At 46.2% G+C, this 20,367-nt stretch overlaps 2 long non-coding RNA genes across 6 annotated transcripts in view; both read left to right on the forward strand.

Annotated features, from left to right (window-relative positions):
- LOC140599591 (uncharacterized) overlaps positions 1–20,367 on the forward strand; it is a 116,904-nt gene that overhangs the window by 83,781 nt on the left and 12,756 nt on the right. The gene's annotated exons all lie outside the window — the stretch shown is intronic.
- On the forward strand, positions 1,712–7,785 carry LOC140599592 (uncharacterized). Its single transcript, XR_012002421.1, has 2 exons — positions 1,712–2,255; positions 6,038–7,785. It is a non-coding gene; the product is annotated as an uncharacterized lncRNA (long non-coding RNA).

The following is a 20,367-nucleotide window of genomic DNA, read 5'->3' on the forward strand; positions in this document are numbered from 1 at the left end:
TATCACTTAAATTCTAATTTGGAACTTGTCAAAGTTTTCTTCCATGAGTCTGTAAGGAAGTGGAAGCAGAACATTTGTGATGCTGTGTTTCTGTTGCTTTCGCACGCATGATCTCAGTGATCACTCTGGGTTGTTGTTAGCGGTGCAGCGTTATTCCAGGGTTTTAGATCTAAGGACTGAGATCGAGGAATGTGTAGTAACTTACTCAGTGTTTTTTTTTTTATTACTCAGTGTTTTTAATTAATGAATATTAGAATTGTTATTTTTCTGACTCTAATCCCATTGTCCTTTCTTGTACTAATGATCTCCCCTTGAGAATCTTTACATATAGGTACTTCGTATATTTTGTTCCCCAAATAAATTTTGAATGAAAACAGATCAGATGATTACTGAAAAGAAAACCCTTCCCCTCCTGTGTAACTAGTGTGTGTTTTGAACTCAAATGTATCGTTTTGCTTTTTATTTAGGAATTTAAAAAGGTTAAATAAGTTTTCACATCATTTCGTACGATGAAAAATTCATTACCTGATACATATTTTTATCCTCCAAGGACTTAAATACAGTAGACACCTCTTGTGTATTATGACAGGAGGGGGAAGAGCCCACATGTACTGTTTGGTTCCCATGACCTTTTCTGTATCCCCCAGGGACACTTGCTGGTGTCCGCTCATTTCCTCCCTTGACACGCAGAGGGAGGCCACACTGAGGCAAGAGAAACACAGCACGTCTTTTTACCCTTTGAGGGGTGCTAAGCTTTTTCTCTGGCATTAATCCGGTTTTGCTTCTAAATCAGGAAAGGAACCTCAAGAGGGAAAATACACCGTCTTCTGGGTCCTGACCCCCATGTAGTCCAGGCTGTGAGTTCCTCTCCACTGAGCATCTTCCATTGAATTGTTATTTCAAAGACCTCTGTGTTTCAGAAGCCTTCTGGTTTAGGACACCTGTTTCTGGGCGCTCCCTCTCTGCCCAAAAATACCAAGTCAGAAGGCCCGGAGCCCCACAGCAGTGTCCTCTCCCAGGAGACCTGCTTAGCTGGGGAGAGTCACAGTCAAGTAAGCAAAGCCAGTGCCAAAGGGCTCCCATTCCACCCTCCTTCCTACCTCGGAGAGGGAACTGAGGCCTTTTCTTGGTTTCTGGAAACAAAGGAACTCTTTATCAGCAGGTTGGACCTTCCCTTTGGGCACAACTGTTCTGTAAGTTCAGGTAAACATTGTTTTCTTTTTTTACCTATTTAAAACGTGAATGCCTTGGCTTTAATTTTGTCAGCTTGCTGTATTTTAATTTCTCCAGGAAAAAATAATCGGCTTCCTTTTTTAGCTTTTCAATTTGATTCTCCCCTCTTATGCATTGCATATTATAGCAAATAGTGATAGAACTTAGCCAGATAGGCTGTGACAATTAGATTTTTCTTATTGGAGTTCAATTTGCCCACATAGAGCATAACACCCAGTGCTCATCCCACCAAGTGCCCCCCTCAGTGCCCATCACCCAGTCACCCCAACCCCCCACGCACCTCCCCTTCCACTACCCCTTGTTCATTTCCCAGACTTAGGTGTCTCTCATGTTTTGTGACAATTAAATTAATAATTCATTTTGGTTGCAAGTGTTTAGGCCTTGTGCTTTGACTGACATATGCAAAAATGATCATTTATTACAAATAAATTCATATACTTGCACTATAGTTTGATGAACCGGTAAATTTTGTCTGCATGACCGTCATTAGACAGGAAGTTAGATCATTTCAAATACATATGTTTGACTTCAAGAACACCTGAAATGACGGCTCGTGTAAGAACATGTTTTGGGTTTTTTTTGTTTTTGTCCCTAAATTTGTATGAACTGACTGTAAGGTACTAAGTACACTGCTGTATTTCTGAAGTCTTGTACACTTAAATATAAAGAACTACATATAACCACAGTCAATTCACATTCCAAAATAACAGACTCCAATTAATTTGCAGGTTCATTCTAAAGTCTTTCTTATTTTCAAGGAGTAATTCTGTTTGTCATACAGTAAGCCAAAGCGTCTTTATGCCTGAGTTCGCTCACAGGAATCGAGAAAATGAGCCTCCGCACAATGACCACCGCGGAAACAGCCCTGCTACGTTTTTCTGTTTTTCTCGTGTTGGAGTTTTTCTGTTTTTCTCGTGTTGGAGTTTTTCTGTTTTTCTCGTGCGGGAGTCAGGCGCATATTCTAATAGAAGGAGGTGGACTCCTGGTTCCCCGTGTGGAGGTCAGCTGGGCTCTGAGTGCCTGTGAGTAGCAGGAGGGGAAAAGGCTCACTGGGAATCCGAGTTTGTGGTGTCCAGGGGCCAGCAAAGTTCTCTGCCCTGTCAGCGTCTCAGGGGTCTTTTACGCCCCAACCCCTTTTTCCACTAGAAGATTTTAAATTGGATCCAATTGGTCAGAGAGTCTAAGACCTAAATAATTTCATAACACGGGAAATGTACCTGTTTCTTTCAGGTTGTTAATTAATGAATAACAACCTCGATAAAAACCTTAGTATTTCCTTAGTGAAGCAATTTGGAAGGCATCGACTCAGGTTGTAAAACTCAGAGAGTGTGTGGTGCTTGTGACAAGGGGAGTCTTTAGGCCCCAGGGCGAGCCCAGGATTGCTCGGGGCTTTTGTTCAGCTGAATGGGTTTTCCCTAGGCCTGTTTCAGATCCCCGAGCTCTTTTCATGGATGCTGGCTCTGTCTCCTTTTTACCAGACACTTGGGATTTGTGATTCATCATCTTCCTTGTCATAGTATCTTTGATCTTATTGATAAGGAAAAGCTTGCCCCCCCCCCATTTTTATCCACACCAGGTGTTACCTAGACCCCCTGTGCAATAGAAGTACTGGCAGCGCTGCTACTTGGTTCTGGTTTGCTGTAAACCGTTAGGCCCAGACGACCAGACGTGATACCCTATAGGGTTTCGGGGTCTTGCTTGTCTCCTTTCCTTTCTCTCCTTTTTCAGAAATGCTTGTATTGCGATGTTAAAATTTTATGAAAGCATCATTGTTCCCTGCTTTTTGGTTTAGATAGAAACATAACTCTTTTTCTGAAAACAGGAAAGTATCCCAAACCTCAACATTCCTAGAAAAAAAGCATACCAATGTGCACATGCAGTTGTCTTTGCAAGTTTGCTAACAGTAATTTGGGTTGATCTGAAACTTCACTGACTTTTGTTTATTGACAGACTTTGTTAATCAGAGAGAGAGAGTGTACCAGGGAAGAGGGGCAGAGAGAGAGGGAGAGGGAGAAGCGGGCTCCCCGCTGAGCAGGGAGCTCGAAGTGGGGCTGGATCCCAGGACCCTGGGATCATGACCTGGGCTGAAGGGAGACACTTCTCCGACTGAGCCAGGCACCCCAAAACCTTAGGTTACCTTTAAATGAGAGGATAATACAGTTTATAAATATTCTGAATTACATCTATCTAAAGAGATCCAGAATTTTCCTATCAGAAGAGTATGAGCTTAACTCCTGGAATTGTCACTTGATTGTCTGTTTGAAAGAACTGTGTTCCTTTGGCTAAGTTGTCATCATTACTTTCATTTTCTGTATTAAAAGATCATGATCAGGGTGTCTGGGGGGCTCACTGGATTAAGCCTCAGACTCTTGCTTTCTGCTCTTGATCTCAGGGTCTTGAGTTCAAGCCCCACATTGGGCTCCATGCTGGGTGCTGGACATGGAGTCTACTTAAAAAAAAAAAAAAGGTTCGTCATCTTCCTCAGTGTTTATTCCTAATGAATGTCTGTAGGGTAAATACCGTTTTCTGTTCTACCACTGAAATGGGTACCTTATTCTCATGGATGCATTGAGATATTTTCCTCTGTGTTGAGTGACCATCGTGTGATGTCTGTGGAGTGTTCTTGGTAAAACTTGTGGGTCACTTTATTCCTGCTGGCCTCAGGCTCCCTGTCACCATGACTCGCCCACTGCTTCTTGGTCTTCCCCTCTCATTTCTTCTCTTACCCCAATGGTTAGCAGTATTTTTTCCCTTTCTATCTTTTTTTTAAATGATGGCCCATTTTAAGAAAAATGTTTATAGGCTCTTTTCTGTTGTAAAAAAAAAAATATATATATATACATATAAAATAAAAAATATATATACATATATATTTATACCAGAAATAACTCTTGAGCCAAAATGGAGGAAAACATATCTTCTTTACACCTCGGCTTGCTTATGTTAAGGAGTGAGAGGTTGTCCTATGTTATTGCCTCAGTGTTGCACGAGCTCAGGACTCTGCTTCTTCTGTCTTTTCCCATTTCTCCATCTGAAGACAGTATCCAGGGTAGAATAGAATTAATATCTTGTGATCATTTGCCACGGTTTAATTGTGAACAAGTAGGATCAAACAGACATATAGCCCTGCTAAGCGATCACTTCTCTGTGGAAGATAGAAGTCACGTCAAGTCATCTAAAACCAAGGTCATTTATTATTTCTAGAAAATTTCCTTTTATATGTTACTGATTTAAACTCACAACTTATTAAGGTGCCCACCGAGATAAGTATAGATCTTCCACGAAAGCTATCTTGTCAGTGCCTAGGAAATATCTCTCCATGAAGTGGGTAATTTCAATGTTCTTTGGTTGCTTCCTGACAAGTGTTTTCTTGCTGAAATGGGTGTTTTCTAACGCGACTTGATGGACGTTCCTGGTGGAAGTGAACAGAGGTGTCAGTGGTCCAGAAGGTCGGGTTCTCAGACCCTCCTGTGTTGGCTGAAGCGTCCACCTTACTTTCTTGGCAAGGGATTTGGACCTCCTTAGACTTCCTTCTCGGGGCTCCTCCGCAAGGGGATGGGGATCCCCCTCTCCGGCCTCGCCTGCCTCTGGCCCCGCGGCCTCCCTGGAGCAGTGGCCGCCCTGCTCCTCCTGCGGCCCAGTGCTCAGGAGCTGCAGGGCGGCTGGGCCTCTGGGCCTCTGGGCCTCTGCAGCGGTTGCCCCGCGGCCTGAGCGCCCGGTCCTGGCCTTCCCTTCCTCCGTGCGTCCACCCCCCTTGCCTTAGCCCCACGCAGGAGCGCCCCTTGCCCTCCCTGCCTTGCTTTTGTTTTCGAAGGCGGCGTGGACTTCCCAGTGTCTGTGGTAGTGATGTGCACTGAAGGATGCTCCAAGAAGCGGCTTATAAAACGCGGATCTGTATTATTAAGGGAGGGCGCAGGTTGGCGCTCGGAAAATAGGTCAGATCTTCCTGTGAGATCCGGGGCCGGTTTCTCCCTGGTCTTAATTCCAGGAAAGGTTGTGCTTTTCTGAAACAAGTTGTCATTTTGGTCTTAAGTAGCAGCACATCTTCTACCTAAGGGAGTTTCCCTCTTTCTGTTTACTGCTCTGTGTTATTTTCTTTTTGAAAATAATCTTAATTTCCTTATGGTTGTTGTTAATTTTATCCATTCTAGAGAAAGCCTTTGTGCAGTACCGAGTATGCTAGAACTGTCATCCAAATGGTGACATATTTTTCTAGACTGAAGACATCTAGATGTATTGTTGTGGCTCCTATCTTGAATACTTGACTGGCTTTAAACAAAATAAGTAGCTGTTCATGCATGACTGATAGGGTGTTCGGTTTTGTCACCCAGTGAAATAGGCTTGGGGATTAGCCGTAGGTCATCATCAGTTTAAGGAGAGGAAAATGCACTTGTTTTACTGTCTGTGTGCCCGAGATACCAAGCTACATTTTCCTCTCTAGCAGAGACGTGTCACACGAGGCAGTAGCTGCGTTCAGGTAGTCCTGTGGATGGATGCCAAATGGAGGGGAACGTTCCAGGCTGAAGCATTGTTATCTTTTCTCCTAATGAGCCTAAAATTCTAACAAAGAATGCACGTTTGGGTTTTTTGTATTGTTTTTTTTCCAGCGGGTATATATATGCTTTCATTTTATTCATATGATAGTTTACCCAGTACAGCTCTAGGCTCCAACACCTTAAAAGATATCTCTCCTTTCCATACAAACATCACATCAAAATTCAGGTCCACAGTAATTTCACACACATTAACCTCTAACAGTTAAGCAACTATTTCCTCTGAGATACTTGCTACTCTCATTTCACAGTGGATTTGGTTCCTGCAAATTGATGAAGACAACAGAAAAGAAAGAAAAGAAAAGGAATGAAACGAAAAGTGTTTTCTGGACTTCGGTGATTTTGCTTTGGTTTTTAGTAAAACCTAAATGCATTAGTTAATTTTGTGGTGTCTTGGGAAGACCAGAGACAATCCAGTTACACATTCTTTTTTTTTTTTTTTTTTTTGGTATCACTTTTATTGTTTTCAGTTGTTTGATACTGTTTATTACATGGTTCAGATATTTGACTGCTCTGGTTGAAAATGCCTAAATCTTCTGAAGCTTTTTGAGGACATTAATTCTCTTCTTCCCTCTGCCTGTCCACCGCTGAGCCCAGCACAGTGTCTTCCATGTGGCGGTTTCAGATGTCCGGTCGACTGATTTTTTTTTTTTTTAATAAACTGACTCGAAGAGGTGATAAGCTGTAACTTTATAATTTGTAGGACAAAAGCTCTGGACTTTGAAGGGAAGCCGTGATCACTGCTCGGTCCCTGCCCGCCCCAAACTCTTAGTCCCCAGCTGCAGCCACCCTGGACCCTTGGAGATGCTTGTCTGTTCTCCGCGTCCTTGTATCTGAAGAATGAGTATCTGCTGCAACTTCTTGGTTTCCAGGCTCGGGTGCTGTCCGCGTTCCTGCGTGGAAGGGACAGATTTGGCCGCCCCCCCGCATGCCTCCCCACGCACAAACTCACGCCTCCTCCCACCCGCGGTGCAGACACGGCTCTGCCGCAGAAGCAGACCGATGGCCAGCGAGGGTGTTGCCTAGCATGTAAGCCCAGGGGCAGCTCGGGAACCTGGCCGGCTCTCTTGCCATGTCCAGGCGCGCACAAGTTTTCATTTCTGGAAATCATGGTTCGTGAAGCAGGATGAGGCCTAATCAACATGGTCCGCGCCTGACTCTGCCTTACCAGTCCGGGTGTTGGTGGCCAACAGACCCCTCGCGGTCTGGAGAGCCGCCGTGTGAGTCAGGGAGACACAGAGCCAACTGGAGGTAAGTGTGTGAGTGGATCTACTGTAAGGGCTTGGCTCGCCCGAGGGTGGAGACTTGGTGACTCCAACATCTGCCGGGGGGAGGCCGGCAGCTGGAGGCCCAGGAAGAGCAGACTTCGCCCTTGCTCAGGGGAGTCAGCCTTTGCTCTGGGCAGGCCTTCACCTGATTGGATGGGGCCCACCCACCTTACGGAGGGTGACTTGCTTTGCTCAAAATTGCCTGATCTAAATGTTAATCTCATCCAGAGCCACCCTCAGAGGAACAGCCAGAGAAGTGTTTGCCCGGCTCTCTGAGACCACACTCCAGGCGACCTGACACATCGGATTAACCATCTCACCATCAGAAGTTCATCCTTGAGTGGAAAAATCTCCTCTTAATACACTCAACACACAGCAGCTGTTGTGGCGAACACTGTGGGTCTCGCAGGCCTCCCTCCTGCTCGGCGGACAGACAAGCCCCTTTCAGGGTCTTGGGAAATTCCTCACCCCTCTCCTGGCTGCTCTCTGACCGGCGGAACTCCTGTCCTTTCCTTTCTTTCTTGGTTTGCTTCCTCAGTTTTGGTGGTTTGCTGAGACGTATTTTGAAAATATTGTCTTTCCATCTGGGGCTTGTCTTTTTATTCTTTATAAGAGCAGAAGTTGTACAGTTTCATGAAGATTAATTCATCATTTTTTGTGTTTATGGATCATACTTATGTTGTATCTGAGAAATCTTAGCCCAACATAAAATAAAAAGACATTTTCTTATATTTTCTTGTGGAAGTGTGATGTTTCAGGCTGTACATTTAGGACCGTGGTTAACTTTATTTTTGTATATGATGCCATTTCTTTCTTTCTTTCTTTCTCTTTCTTTCTTTCTTTCTTTCTTTCTTTCTTTCTTTCTTTCTTCTTCTCGTTCCTTTTTTGGTATTTATCTATCTCTAGCTGTTTCAGCACAGATTTGCTGAAAAGGCTTTTCTTTCTCTGCTCCCTTTTATTTCTTTTTCCTGTCTTACTGAAGTGGCTGGAACCGCATATGAATGTCACACAGAACAGTGAAAAGTGGAGGCCTTGTCCTGTCACTGACCTCAGAGGGAAAGTGTCTGCTGCTCTTCTGTCAGTGTGATGTTAGCGATGGCGTTTTTGTACACGACTTTAATCAGTTTGAAAAAGTTCCCTTCTGTTTTTAATTTGCTGGGAATGGATGCTGCTTTTTCTGCATTGAGGTGACGTGCATTTTCCTTTCTGCCTATTAATATGGTGGATTATACTAGCTGATATTTTAATTTAATTTGATTATTTAAAAAAGATTTTATTCATTTATTCATGAAAGACACACATGCAGAGAGGCAGAGACAGAGGCAGAGGGAGAAGCAGGCTTCCTGAAGGGACCACAATGCAGGACTGGATCCTGAGACCCTGGGATCATGACCTGAGCTGAAGGCAGATGCTCAACCACTGAGCCACCCAGGCGTCTCCAATAGTTTAATTTTAAACCAACCTTGCATTGAACCCCAGTTCATTGTGATTTATCTTTTTAAATATTGTTAGCTTCAATTTATTAACATTATGTTGAGAATGTTTACACCCATGCTTGTGAAAGATATTATATATTATTTTATTTTATTTTGGGGGAATGTCTGTGTCTGGTTTTGGTAGCAGAGACTTCCAGCCACTTGTGGGCAGGCCCTCGTCCACTTCTCTGCACAGTTTGTCTAGAATTGTTTTGATTTCTTTTTTTTTTCCTTGATTTTTTTTATTTATTTGAGTGAGTGAGAGAGAGCAAGAGCGAGTGCACGCATGAGTGGGGGGAGGTGCAGGGGCAGATGGAGAAGCAGACTCCCCGCTGAGCAGGGAGCCCAATGTGAGGGTCCAATCCAGGACCCTGAGATCATGACCTGAGCTGATGGTAGTTGCATCACTGAGTGAGGTATCCAGGTGCCCCATTTTATTTCTTAAATATTTGGTGTATTCCCCCAGTGGAGCTCCCTGGGCCTGGAATTTGATCTGTACCTTGGTTTTTATCACAAATTCAATTTTGTTAACAGACATAAGGCTGTTTGTCTTCTTTTCTTGAGTGAGCTTCGGTAGTTTGTCATCCAAGGACCTTGCCCACTTCGTCGTAGTTGTCAGAATTATTGGTATGTGTCTGCCTGCAATAGAGCCTTATTATGCTCTTAATATCTGTATCACCTGAAGGGCTGCCCCTTCTCCTCCTGCTGCCCGTGACTTTTTTGTTCTCTTGCTTTTCTTGGTCGATCTAGCCAAAGACTTGTTCACTACATCAATTTTCTGAAGGAACCAGCTTTCTGTTTCATTGATTTTTGCTGTTGTTTTGCTTTTTTTTTTTTCATGGATTTCCATTCTCATCCGTATGATTTTTTTTCGTTCTCGTACTATGTTGATTTTTATTTGCTTTTTCCCCCCAGACACTGCTCCAGCGGCAGCCTGCGCGTGCTCATACACTGCATTTCATTGTCATTCAGTTCAAAACCCTTTCTACTTTCTTCTTAAAGTTTCTTCTTTGGTCAAGGTCTTATTTGGAAACATTTTATTTAGTTACTAAACATTCAAAGATTTTCTAGACATGTTTCTAGTATTGATTTACAACCTAATTTCATTTTGTGATCGGAGAACATATCTTTATGACTGAAATCCTTCACAATTTGTTAACATTTGTTTCATGGCCCGGACTGTGGATTATCTTGGCAAATATTCCATTTGCACTTGGAAAAAACGTATGTTCTGCTGCTGCCGAGTATCATGTTCTTCTGGAATGTCCCTCATGTCAGGTCCTCTACATCTGCCATCAATTTCCTGGAGGGATATTGAAATCCGTGACTCTACCGTTTCTACCTCCTTGTCTTTATCATGTTTGCGTCATGTATCCTGAAGCTCTGTTAGGTCCATAAGCACTGAGGACCTTTGTCATGTCCTTCTGATGATGGGACATCTATTTCTTCATGACATAGCTCTGTTGCTCCCCCGTAACAGTCTGGCTCTGAAATCAACCTTGTCAGACATTAACGTGCGACCACTTGCTTTTGATTAGTATGGAATATCTTTCTGCATCCTTTACATTTAACTTATTTGTGTCTTTGCATTTAAAGTCACTTTCTCGGGGTGCCTGGGTGGCTCAGGAGGATGGGTGTCTGCCTTTGCCTTGGGCCATGGGCTTGGAGTCAGTCCCGGGATAGAGTCCCAAGTCAGGCCCCCTGCTCAGCTTCTCCTTCTCCCTCTGCTGCTCCCCCTGCTTGTTCTCTCTCTCTCTCTCTCTCTCTCTCAAATAAATAAATAAAACCTTAAAAACAATAAAGTCATTTTTCTGGTGGGTATTATGTGCTTGGGCTGTGGTTTTTCGTTGGATCTTACAATCTCTATCTTTTAAGTGGGTTTTGGAACATTTACACTGAGTCTGATTGTGGACATGGTTGAGTCTAATTCTATCCACTTGCTACTTGTTTGCTACTGTCCCGTTTGTTTGTTCTCTTTTTCTTGTTTCTCTACTTTCTCTTGGATTCACTGACTATTTCTTTTTTATAATTCCATATCGTTTATGTTGCTACATTATTGGCTATTTTTTTGTTGTGATACTTTAGTGGCTTATTTAGTTTTTTGGAGTTTATGATATACATCTTTAATTGATCTGCCTTGAGCAAGACCGTACCCCTTCCCATATAGTAAATGCAACTTACAACATGCTCCTACTTGTCCTTTCTGTTGTTTGTGCTATTATTGTAATGTATTTTACTTTTACATATGTTATACATTCCACAATATGGTTTTGCCATTATTGCTCTAAACATTCAGCTATGTTTTATAAAGGTTAATTCATTTTTAAGTCTTCATAATTTCCCATCTAGTTATCATTTCCGATGCTCTGCATTCCTTTACGTTGGTCCAGATTTCCATCTGGTGTAATTTTTCTTCTGTTTGCTGGAGGTGAGTTCTTCTGGCTATAGTATGGATGGAAAATATTTTATTTTACTTTCATTTTTTTGAAAGATATTCTTTTTGGGTAAAGAATTCTAGGTTTACAGTTATTTTTCTTCAAATGGTAAAGAAGTTTCTTCATTGTCTTCAATGAGAAGACTTCATCAGAAGTTAGCACTCGCCCTTACCTTCATCCTTCTCTATGTAGTTGTTTTATTTCTCTGCTGCTTTTAAGATTTTCTCTTTGTTCGTGGTTTTGGGCAAAATGGTACAACATGTAGTTTTTGTCATGATTCTCGTGATTGGGGTTCAATGAGCCTCTTTAATATGTGGGATTATACTTTTGTAATATAACTTTTAGGAAAGTGAGTCTGGATGGTTATGGGAGGACTGGGTTTGGGAAGGCTGCTCTGGACAGTCCTGGAGGAACTTTGAGAAGGTTGGCTCTGGGTGGCTGTCTCAGATGGCGCCATGGCTGAGAGCAGGGAAGTCACAGGTGCTTTAGGGCAGCCTATCGCTCTCAGACTCTGCCTTGTCCAGATTCCCCTTCCTAGTGTGGGTTTCTCTAACTCCCCAGGCCAATATGGGACCCTCACATAGGTTTCCTTTGCACTGGGAAGTTGTCCCTCTAGTGTTTTCTATTGTTTAATTATGTTTAGTACTTCTTCAGTTTGGGTCTTTCTGTGGATCCTAAGGCTCCATGAGAGCCTCTGACATTCTGTGTGGCTCAAAGTCGCTACTCAAGGATTACTGAATTAGTGAGAGAAGGACCAGGTGAATGAGCTGTGTACTGCTGTTCCTCACCATGCAAGTCTTCAGTTTATCATTTCGTCCATAGCTTCAGGTCCTACTAACCCCAAGTCTCTGACCATTTAGAAACTCTGTTCCAGGAGATTTTGAGGAAAGCAAGGTGCCAGACTTTCTGGGGAATGTGTCTGGAAGGAGGGACCTGGGGGTTGAGGTGTTCAATAGCTGTTCACACACCACTAGGGGTTTCATGATGTGCTGCCACCAGCTCCATACTCCTGGTGTCCCATCTACAAAGTGCTGCCTCTCTAACCACACCATGAAAACTGAGCATTTGGTTGTGGGGGTGTAGCAGGATTAGAACACTAATTATAGTGCTCTCTGGGGGAGCCTGGAGCACTGGAGTCATGGTTACGATTCTGGTCTATGTGGGATTTACTTGAGTTCTTTTTTTTTATTTCATTTCTACACTTGGTGTGACAATAGATTTACATAATGAATATGTGTCAAGGGTTTCAAGTCATAGCTTTTCTAGGCTTCCATCATTTCTCGAAAGAAGACATATTTTTGATGTTTTTTGAATTTTGCAACAATGTGGGCTGGTCTACATGGACAATTGGTATGTTGGGAGGATTGAAGCTCATTCGCATATCACCTATCGCATCTGGAAGCCCTGAAACAACACCCGGGGCTGATGGTGTTGGAGTCCCTTAAGGATCTGAATTGTCATGCTGTTCATTTGCTTGAAAACTTGTCTTTGAGAGTCATTATAGCACAAAAGATGCAGAGGGAGAATTAGGGTGAAAGACGTGAGTTTGAACCAAAGATCTGCTACATAAAAATAATACAGTGAGGCCGCCAGCCTGGACATAGTAGAGTAGACCTGCCTCTCCATATTCCTCTTTGCCCTGGAAATAAAGCAAGAGGCAGCGAGAAGGAGGAGGAGGGTAGGCTACCGTGGGACCCGAGGGACGAAAAGCAATTCAGCGGTGGGGATCTTACACTCCCCGACCCAACAGATGGCGTTGGTCCAGGCCCTGAGGCTGGCAACAGGGGACAAGGGAGTCTGTCCATCAAAGCTGTGGAAAGAAACATCCACAAGAGGGACTGACCAGGGGCCCCATTCAGTGACGAGTGGCTGGTGGTGAGGTCGTCCCTTTCCTGCTAGATCCTAGACTCCTTCCCCACCCTAGACACCCACCAGCTGGCTGGCTCTGGTAGAAAGAGTCCTGCCCTGGGTCACATGTTGTCATGGTGGGATTGAGGTTCCTTTCCTTGTCTCGGCGACACTGGGGAGTGTGTCTTGCTCTGCAAACTGGAGGCTGTGGTAAGCCCTAGGTAGCTACTGCAACCAGGACAGTGTGGTATCGGGGGACGATAGACACAGACTGATGAACAAAACAGAGAATCTGGCCATGGACCCACACAAAGGAGCCCAAGCGACTTTCAACAAACGTGCACTCAATGGCACTTAAGTGAAGGAAGGCAGGTCTAAAAACAAGTTGTGCTGGAGCCATTGGACATCCACAGGCACACTCGGAAAACGAAACCTGACCTACACTTTACACCTTGAAATGAACTCTATGTAGGTCCTGCACTTAAGTGTAGAGTGTAGAACCACAGCTTTTGGGGAAAAAGGGAAGCTCTTCAGGGTCTAGAGCCAGAGTCCTTATTCTTGACCCCAAAAGCACGATCCATAAAAGGAAGATGGATAAATTGGACCTCAGCGGAATCAAAAACTCAAACTCCTGCTCTGTGCAGTACCACGTGACCAGGCTGAAAAGATTACAGGCTGGGAGAAAAAATTTGCAAACCATATGTTCCAAAGAGAACCAGTATCTAGAATAGATAAAACCTTGCAAGTTAACAGTAATGAGCGATCCAATCACAAAATGGGCAGAGACGGCAGTCGGTGTCTTGACAAGGAGGTAGGGATGGCAGCAAAGCACAGGTCTCTGTGGTCTTCCTCCTGAGAGCCCATAAGCCCAGTGTAATTGCGGGAGAACATCAAACACTCGCAAGTTTGCAGAAATTATGCAAAACACCTGACCAAGATTTCTCGGAACTGTAAAAATCATCCAAAACAAGAAAAAGTTTGAGAAATGGTTACAGCCAAGGAGAGTCTAGGGCCACGTGGCAACTGAATGTTATATAGTGTCGGGGTGGGGGGGAAGAGGGGACCTGGAATAGAAAGGACAGGAATACAAAACTTTGTCCACGTTAGTTGATAATGATCTGTCCATATTGATTGATCAGCGGAACCATACTAAGGTATGTTGTGGGCTCTAACTCTGGAGAACTGTGTGGAGGGTCCTCAAAGAGTTAAAAATAGAGCTGCCCTGCGACCCAGCAATTGCACTGTTGGGGATTTACCCCAAAGTTCAGATGCCATGAAACACCGGGACACCTGCATCCCGAGGTTTCTAGCAGCAATGGCCACAATCGCCACACTCTGGAAGGAGCCTCGGTGTCCATCGACAGATGATGGATCAAGAAGCTTGGTCCCTGTATACAATGGGATATTCCTCACCCATTAGAAATGACAAATACCCACCATTTGCTTCGACCTGGATGGAGCTGGAGGGTATTATGCTGAGTGAAATGAGTCAGTCGGAGAAGGACAAACATTATATGGTCTCATTCATTTGGGGAATATAAATAATAGTGAAAGGGAATCGAAGGGAAGGGAGAAGAAATGGGTAGGAAGTATCAGGAAGGGAGACAGAACATGAAGACTCCTAACTCTGGGAAACGAACTAGGGGAAGTGGAAGGGGAGGAGGGCGGGGGGTGGGGGTGAATGGGTGAGGGGCACTGAGGGGGGCACGTGACAGGATGAGCACTGGGTGTTGTTCTGTATGTTGGTAAATTGAACACCAATAAAAAATAAATTTATTATACAAAAATCAAAAAGGTGTGGGCTCTAATTCAATAATACACACCACATATAGGTCAATAAATAATATAATCGTTATTGCATGTGCTGTAGGGTATGTGAGAACTGTGCCATCTTCACACATAAAAAGTTTGTTTAGAAATGATCTCCTTTTGTAATAAGTCTCCAAAAATAGAAACCACTCAGATTATTAGATTAAGCAAATCAGTCTCGCTTGTTATTCAATATTAGTAATCCACGTTTCACTGAATGGAGAGAAATGAATGTTTGCTTACAAGACCACAATACAGGTATAGATTGCTCCTTTAACTTCCTATTTTTAGTGAATCAATTGAAATCAAATCGCTTTTTGTAACCTCCAAAGGACTCAGTGATTACCTGATGAGGAGGAGATTTTAGGCTCTTGTTTTATAAATGAACATGGTGAATCCCTAAGGATTATTTTGATTGGTGGGAATTAAGGTTTCAGCAGTTTAAAAAGGTTTAAAGGGGCCCCAAATCAATAGGGGCTTTCTATTTGTGAATAGTTACAACCTCTTATTTATATTGCGTGTGTGAGGAAACATTGTCTCCACTAAACACTCAGGGAGTTTTGGCACAATGTCACATCTGGAGAAAAGTATAATTATCATGACCTCTTGGGGAATGTTAATATCGCATTGCTTAATGCCTCTGGGTCCCCTCTCTCTAAAGTATTTTGTGTTCGAGCTTAGTAAAACACACAAAGTGGTTGATCCCTAGATGGTTTTTAATTCCTTCTATTTCTGTTAGGTCACTGAGTAATTCCAGATTCACCACCTCCCATCTGATAAATCAGGGCAAGTTCTTGGGTTTGCCTTATGAGTGGTTTTTTACAATAAAAGTAAATAGAAAAGAAGGAAGAGCTGGAGCTAAAAAGCAAATTGATCCTTTAAAATCTTGATTTTGCACACATTTTATTTCCCATTTGAATGCCAAGCATTCTGGCAGTTTTTTCCCTTCTTAATTAGAAAATTAAAACCCGAAGCTCAGCGCTCTGAAAACAAGTGTGTGCGGCTCGGAGCTGCGACAAACTGCGCCCGTGTCTCTGCGCACGGCTGTCGCCCTCTGCCAGCCTCTTCTCACTCTGCCTGGTCTCCTGGGAGCGCCCGGGGACTCTCCACCTCATGGACAGCGAGGTGGCTGCACTCTGTGGTCTTTAACCCTCTGCCTCTGTCCTACCCGGTTTCCTCGCACTTTCTTCTCTTTCGCCCTCAGTGGGAGGGTTTTCACCAAATGGATTGTGGAAGTCGGGCTCCCTGCTTGTCTGGCGACTGCTGGAAGATCACTTGCGTGGGTTGTCCTTGCTTTGTCCGGTTGTGTCCGGAAGTCCATCTGGCCTCAGGGGCAGGTTACCCAGTCTTCAAAAGTGTAAATGCTTGACTTGGACTGTCCCACATATTTGAGAGCTCCGAGGTGATGTGAACCACGCCCCGGTACGTGCCTGCCTGTTCTAGGGGCTCGGCCTAAGCAAGCTCACTGGATCCTCACACAGCCCTAGACTCGGCGTGGCTCTTGCAGACGTGGAAAGGGCACCCAGGTGTGCCCCCGTGGGGTCTGCACACTTACATATGCCCAGCCCTGTAGAGGCACTAATCATAGTGTATCTGCTTCCTCCACACATGAGATGCCAGCGGGTTAAACGTGCTTCCAGCTGTCACGTATCAAAACAGACATATTTTTATGGCACATTAAAGGAATCATACACCATGATCAAATGAGATCTATTCCAGGGATGGTTCAACTTCTGCAAATCAGTCAATGTGATCTCAGTAGATGTAGAAAAGGCGTTTGACAAAACGTAATTCCAGTCATGTTAGAAACTCAGTGAACGGGGTTTAGAGGGAACATTCCTCAACTTAGTAAAGACATAATGACAAGCTCACCGTCAATATTATACTCACTGGTGAGAGGCTGAAAGCTTTTCCTCTAAGGTCAGGAACAGGACGAGGATGCCCACTCTTGCTGCTTCTGTTCAGCAGAGTACTGGCAGCCGTGGCCACAGCAATCAGGCAAGAAAAGGAAAAAACAGCATCCAAATTGGAAAGGAAGCAGTAAACTTCTCTCACTGAGCATCATGTCCCTAAGGTCCATCCAGGCTGTCAGAAAGGTAGGATTCTCTTCTTTTTAATGGCTGAACAATATTTTAGTCCGAGTGTGTATGTATTACACTTTTTTAATCCATTCTTCCACCGGAAGACACTTGGGTTGTTTCCGTGTCTTGGCTGCTGTAATAATGCTGCAGTAAACATGGAGGTGTCAGTATGTCTTCACGATAGTGATTTCAGGGGTGTCTGGATGGCTCAGTTGGTTGAGTGCCTGACTCTTGATCTCAGCTCAGGTTTTGATCTCAGGGTCATGAGTTCGAGCCCTGCATTAGGCTGCATGCTGGGCCGGGAGCCTGCTTAAATTGGATATACACCCAGAAGTGGGGTGGCTGCAAAAATGCTATTTCTACTTCTGATTTTTTGGGAACCCTCTGTAGTGTTTCCTATAGTGGTTGCACCAACTTACAGTCCCACCAACTGTGCGCGAGGGCTCCCCTCTCTCCCAGTCCTCACTGACGTTTGTTCTCTGCTGTCCTGATAACAGCCTTTCTAACACAGGTGAGGTGACATCTCATCGTGACTTTGATTTGCATTTCCCCGATGACTAGTGATGTGGACATCCTTTCATGCACCTGTTAATTATTTGTAGGTCTTCTTTGGGACAATGTCATTTTTAAAAAAACATCCACTTTTTAATTGGATTTTTATTAGTTTTCTTGCTCTTGAGCTGTGTGAGTTCCTTATATATTTTGAATACCAACCCCTTACCATGTTTGTGGCTTGAAATCTTTTTCCTTTGCTGTATTTGCCTTTTCGCTGCGTCCATGGTTTCTCTGCTGGGTGGGGCCCTTTAATTCGATGTCCTCCCACTTAGTGAATTTTGCTCTCATTGCTTGTGTTTTTAGTGTCATATGCAAACAATCATTGCCAAGACCAATGCCAAGGAACTTTCCCCCTATATTTTTCTTTTAGGCATTTTACAGGTTTAAGTGTTATGTTTAAGTCTTTAATCCGTTTCAAGTTAAGTTTTGTGAGTGGCCCAGTTTCACCCTCCCACTGGGCAGGCTCCACAGCCCTCCCAAAGCCTGGATGAACCACCTGCCCAGACTTTCCTCCCCCTCCCTTCTCTTGTTTTCTGCCATCCCTCCCCACTCCTTCCTCCCCTCCTCCTTCCTCCCTCCCCTCCTCCTCATCCTCCTCCTCCTTGCTCCTCCCCCTCCCCTTCCCTCCTCCCTTCCCTCCTCCCCACTACTCTTCCTTCCCTCTCCCTCCCTCCCCCCCTCCCCTCCTCTGGTCTCTCCCCCTCTCTCCCTCTCCCCCTCTTTACCTCTTCCACTCCCCTCTCTCCTTCTCCTCCCCCTCCCCTGCTCCTCTACTTGGCTGTTCCTACAGATCCCTTAGGACTGCATTCTCCTGGATGCAGCAATCTCACCACTAGGAAATTATCCTGGGGATTCCCAGCGAGACTGGAGGAACTCGACCGCGGGAGGATGTTCACTGCAGCGTTGTCTGCAGTTCGGAAAGCATGAGCTCTCAAGGGAAGGCGGGTTAAATCATGAAAATGCCAAACAAGCCAAAGTCCTGTGATCCTCAGGGGTGAGGACGGGGGGCCGTGTTTGCCGGCACAATCCCGGTGAGAACAGCAGGCAACAGGGAATCTGTGTTTCCTGCGTGTCTTTGAGTCTACGCGGGGGCCTGCCCCAGAGACGGGACTGATCCCCGGTGGGCGGGGGCGGCGGCCTTCTGAGGTTCTCCAGGGAACACAGGTGCTTTTGTAAAATGATCAGGTTCGGTGGGGGCAGAAGGGCTTCTGGGGACAGTCACCACAGGCCTGTGCTGGAGGAAGGCAGAGCTCGACGGGCGAGGAGAGAGGGCCTGTGGGGTCGGAGGTGGCATCGGCCGGGCAGGGAAACAAGAAGTCCTCTGGTTCGCATCGGGACACGGATGGCGCTTGAGGAGGAAAAGCGTCTGGGCGGTGGCACGGGGAGTGGGCAGGACAAGCCACCGCGTCCAAGTCTCCAAGTAAATGAACAACGTGTGCCGTGTGGTCCCCAGGTGCAGAGCTGCGCGACAGAACACCCGCCTACATCCAGAACCCCCCGATGGTGCTGGGGCCCCAGGACGTCCAGCCCCCCCTTCCCCGTGTTCCATCCTGTATCTGGTGCGGACTCACCGGCCGCGGCGGGGCTGCTCCTGGGGGGCACAGATGGGGGTGCTCTCCGCCCGCAGGTCCTAATGGCTCAGGGAATACAGACCTTTCACAAGGACTGAGAATGCCGTGGGAGGCCGAGGGGGTCTTCACTGGGGGTTCAGGCAGATGGGGAGGCGGGCCCCGCACTCCCTGGGCTTGCTCAGTTCCAAGAGGAGAGGACAAAGTCCTGGAAGATTTTCAAGATTTCCCAAAAGGAGGGGCTCGGAACAGAGAACTAGATGGGGGTGTGCCCGGGGGCTTCCCCCGGGTCTGGGCCCCCACCGGATCCTCTTCCCTCCCTGGCCCTCCACCGTCCCTTCCACTTTGGGTGTGAATTTATCCTCCTGCCTAGCCCCACCCGGCGGGGGCCTACCCGGGCGCAGCCCCCTCGTGGGCCTGTCGGGGTCTCGCCCCCACTGCCTGGACCTGCTGGAGTTGGCGGCCCCTCTCTGCGTGTCCATCGGGGAGTCACACCCTTCATGCTTCAAGACGCTCCGGGCTGTTCCCACTCTGGGCCTTTCCTGGCTGTGGGGGTGTGGCCCAGCAGAGGCAGCTTTATGGGGCTCCCCCAAGTCTACTGCGCCCAACGTCTCACCCATGTCCCTGGGTGCTCAGAAGCCGGGAAGGTGGACCCGGTCGGGAGGGGCCCTCTCGAGCTGCAGGCTGGGCCATCCAGTGCCCACCCCATCCGACCGGCCGGAACTGGGCTCCTGATTAGGCCACGGTTGATTCTTGTCAAATCACGGAAACTGGTGTGCGTTTATGGACTCTGTCCCCATCGCTCTGCATCGTGTCCTCCTTCACCCCGGACTCTGGAGGGAGGCAGCAGCCCTGCGGCCCGGGGGCTAAGCGCCTTCATTAGTCACTTCTTCTATTGCCTGGCCATCATTTCTTTGGGGTCACCGTCCCTCCCCACCCCAACATGTGCTCCGTTTGCCGATGTCAGCCTGGAGTTGGGCACACGCCTTGGGGCTGGCCAGTGAGAGTACCAGGCTCCTTGGCCACAGCGACCGGCGGAGGGATGAACCGTGACCCATGGCAGGGCCATCACAGCCACCCCCGGGATGCTGCTGGGAGCACTGGGCCGTGCGCTCCTCTCTCCTCCACAGACAGCGGAGCTAAGGACCAAGGAAGCCAGAGCCTCCCGGGAGTGTCCCTGTCAGCAGGGGACGAAGGCCACCCCAGGCCACACCCAGCGCCCCTGGGCCTGGGAACCCATGGCCAGGCCCCACAGGCACCAGTGCCGGGCTCTGCAGCCTCTCTGCCTTAAGCTCCCTCCCCCACTGGGATCTTCTCTGCTCTGCTCTTGTACAAACCCATTTAAATTCAAGCTTTTTGTGGAATAGCTGCAGTCAACAAGCCCTATTTTAATTTTCCTCAAGTAAAAAGAAGGCCCAGGCGAAAAGCATTCTATCTGCTTCTGTGCCTTAGTTCAGGGGCTCACACCCCTGGGCTATGAATGCCCAGACTCAGTGTGTCCTCATGCCGGGGGCCTCACGGCGCCTGCCTGGTTCCAGCAGC

The sequence above is a fragment of the Vulpes vulpes genome, chromosome 7 (genome assembly GCF_048418805.1).
Source record: "Vulpes vulpes isolate BD-2025 chromosome 7, VulVul3, whole genome shotgun sequence".
NCBI classification, from domain to species: Eukaryota; Metazoa; Chordata; class Mammalia; order Carnivora; family Canidae; genus Vulpes; species Vulpes vulpes.